This window comes from Corvus brachyrhynchos, unplaced genomic scaffold, assembly GCF_000691975.1.
Source record: "Corvus brachyrhynchos isolate BGI_N302 unplaced genomic scaffold, ASM69197v1 scaffold150, whole genome shotgun sequence".
NCBI lineage: Eukaryota > Metazoa > Chordata > Aves > Passeriformes > Corvidae > Corvus > Corvus brachyrhynchos.
The window spans coordinates 1,795,160-1,798,452 of NW_008236162.1; the positions used below are offsets into that span (position 1 = coordinate 1,795,160).

Sequence of the window (3,293 nt, forward strand, 5' to 3'; positions counted from 1 at the left end):
GATCCAGCCCCTGTTTCCCAACCCTCAAAGCCTTTGCATCCCCCCACAACCTCCCAGAGGAGAAACCCTCACCCTCTCCATGCCCCACAGCCGCTCCCTGGGGGAAAATGGGGATAATTTGCTCCGGGCGTGGTTACCTGAGCGCAGCGGCCCCGCTCTGTCCCGCGGCTCTTCCCTCCGGTCCAGCAGCGCCTTCCCTTTCCAGGTGCAAACTGGCCTGGACAGGCAGGACCCATTTTTATACGCTCGCCCATGTGATCTGAACAAATGCCCTAGGGATGAGTTTTTGCACTGACACAACTAAAGGGGCTGGGACTAAAAACCTGTTGGACCACAATCCCAGCTCAACGGACAGGAATTTTCCACTCGGAGCCATTCAGGCCGGCTCTGGGTGCGCCAGCACGTGCCGGGGCCTGCGTCTCCCTGCTTCCCCCAAAAATCCCATTTTCCTGCGCTTCCCGAGCCTTTCAGACTCATTCCTAAATGATTCCTCTACTGCAGCTGGAGAAGACAAACCATGGGATGGTTCCGCGATGGAGGAAGGGGTGGATGGGAAGTGTGAAGGAATATGTTTGAGGCACTGATTGCATCTAAATTCTGCAAATCTTTTATTGTTTTTCCCATGGTCTGTGAGAAAAAACAAACAAACAAGCAAACAAACAAAAAAAACACACCACAGCAGAAGATGCCAGCCGGGGTGAGAAATGGGGGGAATCCTTTTGCTTCTGGAAAAGGAAACTCCCTGCAGCCTGGAGGCCTGGGAATAGCACTCCTGCACACGTTGGAAGGTGATTTTTAGGAGCTGCCCAGCCCGAGGGTGCCGCACTGGGACGCCCCTCAGCGATGCAGGGATGGAAGGCAGGTCCAGGTGAGTCCGAGTGACCAGAAATGCCCGGGATGGGAATTGGAAGAGAGAGGGTGAGCCCTGGAAAAGGAAACTCCCTGCAGCTTGGAGGCCTGGGAATAGCACTCCTGCACACGTTGGAAGGTGATTTTTAGGAGCTGCCCAGCCCGAGGGTGCCGCACTGGGACGCCCCTCAGCGATGCAGGGATGGAAGGCAGGTCCAGGTGAGTCCGAGTGACCAGAAATGCCCGGGATGGGAATTGGAAGAGAGAGGGTGAGCTCTGGATGGGTGAGTCAATGGGAACCGAGGCACCGGGGAAACGGCCACGGGCCACGGAAAGGAGCCACGAGCGTGAGTCAGTGGGATCAGCTGGTGACTCTGTGGGAAAGGAGGGAGGCGATGGGATAATGGGCACCAAGAGTCAGGAGGAGCCCCTTGAACGCGCTCCGCTCGGGCCGTTCCCCTTGGAGCAGCGCTGGAGAACGCTGCGGGCGCCGCTGGAGCTGATCCCGATGGAGCTGATAAGAGCAGGAACGTGCTGCTCGGCACACACGGGGCCAGCCCAGCGCTTGCTTCACCTCCTCACCGAGGTGCCGCGGTGCCCCGGGCACCGAGCGGGGCTGGCAGCGGGGCTCGCTCGCACCCCCAGGATGTCCTGGCCTCGCTGCAGACACAGCCGCTTGCTCCGGCCTGGCTTAGGGAGGGAACTCAGGGGGGTTTCCGCCTGATTTGGTGGCAGGTACTAAAAAGGCGCCGGTTTTGCTGGGTCACAGAGCAAGGGAGATGTTCCCCGCCCGGAGCAAGGGAGGGTTTGGAGCTGCTTTGCCCCGTGCGTCTCTCGGAGCATCTGCAAATGGCCCAAATTGCTCCCAAATGATCACCCTGGGGGGATCTCAGCCCTCGCTGGCTCCAGGCTCAGCCCTGCCGAGGTGCTGGGGCTGTGCCAGAGCCGGCTGGGCACAGGCTCCTCTGGGGATGCTGGTGCTGGAAAGAGGGCCAGGTGGAAAAGCGGGGCCTGGCTGGCCCTGCTGGAGGTCCGAGGCTGTTTTCTGTCACTTTGCAGCTGGCGGGTTTGTTGGGGTGTACAGGCGGGGGATCTGTGACCCTGCTGGTGTGGGGAACTGGAAATAGGGGAAATTTTGGGGTCGCCTTCAGAGTCAGGGTGTCAAAGCTTTGGGAGAAAACACCTGGGCAGAGGAGAAGCTGGAAAATGTTCTGGAAAAGGTGCTCATGCTGAAGGGCTCCCCCCAAATATGGGAAGTGCCCTCAGCTCCTTCCAGCCCCCAAACTGGTTTTGGGGGATCGTGGGGCCGTGATGGGGGCTCAGGGCTTCCCAGGAAAGCACCACCGCTGGGACTCTGCTGCGAGCTCGTTAAAGCTCTACCAGCCCCTGCTGCAAACCAGTTAAACCCATTTAGGGAAGGGTTAAGACAGTTCAGTGTGATTTGGGAGTCCATTGATGCCGAGGTTAATCTGCTGTAAGTGCATCAACATCGGGGATTTGAACCAATTTAACTGTTCCAGCTCCAGGTTTTCCCTGGAGGACTTCGGGAAGGGTCCAGCCCGTGCCCCCCTTCGTCCCAGGCTGCAGAGAGCCTTGGGAAGAGGGAGAAAATAAACCAGCGACTGAAGGGAAGAACCTCATGCAGGCTGAATCTGAAACGCTGCTATTTTTAGCCCATCCCTGCCCAGCCGGCCTGAATTCCACGCGGGTCCCGGTGCCCAGCTGGCACAGGCGAGCGGCAGGGTGGGCAGCGAAACCCTCCCGGTCCATCCCAGCTCACCGGGGCGGCTCGTGGGACCAGGCTGAGCCCGAGCTGAGTCAGAGCAGAGGATGCTCCATCCTCATCCCAGCTCCTCATTATCCCGCTGCCCCAGGGCTTTCCCACGAGCCTCATCCAGCCGGGCCGTGGGACCTGGAAGAGGTGACTGTTTATTTTCTGCTGTCATCCCTGAAGGGCTGTAATCACAATTAGAGCGTCCACGAGGCACGGGGCAGAGATTCATCTCCTTCCCGAGGCCGCAGCACCCAGGAGAGTGGGAGGGAGAGAGGGAAAAGGTGGAAATGCTTCCATCACCCTGTCCCTGCGCCCACACAGCATCCCCGGGGAGCACGGCGAGGTTGGCAGAGGTCACCCCTGAGGGTTTCTCAATGCTTCCCCTCCACGCCGCCGTCGCGTGTCGATGTTGCAGCAATTCCTGGTGGCTTTTCCCGTCTCCGGGAGCTGGGCTGGGGAGCGCTTCATGCAGGAATTCGAGCCAGGAATTGAAAGAGGAGCTAAGCAGCTCCCCGGTGGGGCTCAGCGGGGTGTGAATGGAGGGATGGGAGCGGGATTGGATCCTCCAGCACCTGGAGAGGAGCGGGCTGGGCACCAGGAGCGGGCTGGATCGGGATCGGGAGCTGCCAGGCTGCGGAGCTGGCGGAGGAGAAGGGGGCCCCCCCCCCCC

The 3,293-nt window shown here is 60.0% G+C and overlaps 1 protein-coding gene and 1 long non-coding RNA gene across 2 annotated transcripts in view; one reads left to right on the forward strand and one right to left on the reverse strand.

Moving 5' to 3' along the window:
• The window catches only part of RHOBTB2 (Rho related BTB domain containing 2), a 14,873-nt gene extending 14,638 nt beyond the window's left edge, over positions 1-235 (reverse strand). Inside the window, exon 1 of the mRNA XM_008632969.2 lies at positions 138-235. The gene's annotated coding sequence lies outside the window, so the exon portion shown is untranslated. The remainder of the gene's footprint in view (positions 1-137) is intronic.
• A 721-nt stretch (positions 236-956) lies between these two features.
• The window catches only part of LOC108446126, a 6,868-nt gene continuing 4,531 nt past the window's right edge, over positions 957-3,293 (forward strand). Inside the window, exon 1 of the long non-coding RNA XR_001861238.1 lies at positions 957-1,068. This is a non-coding gene — a long non-coding RNA (uncharacterized LOC108446126). The remainder of the gene's footprint in view (positions 1,069-3,293) is intronic.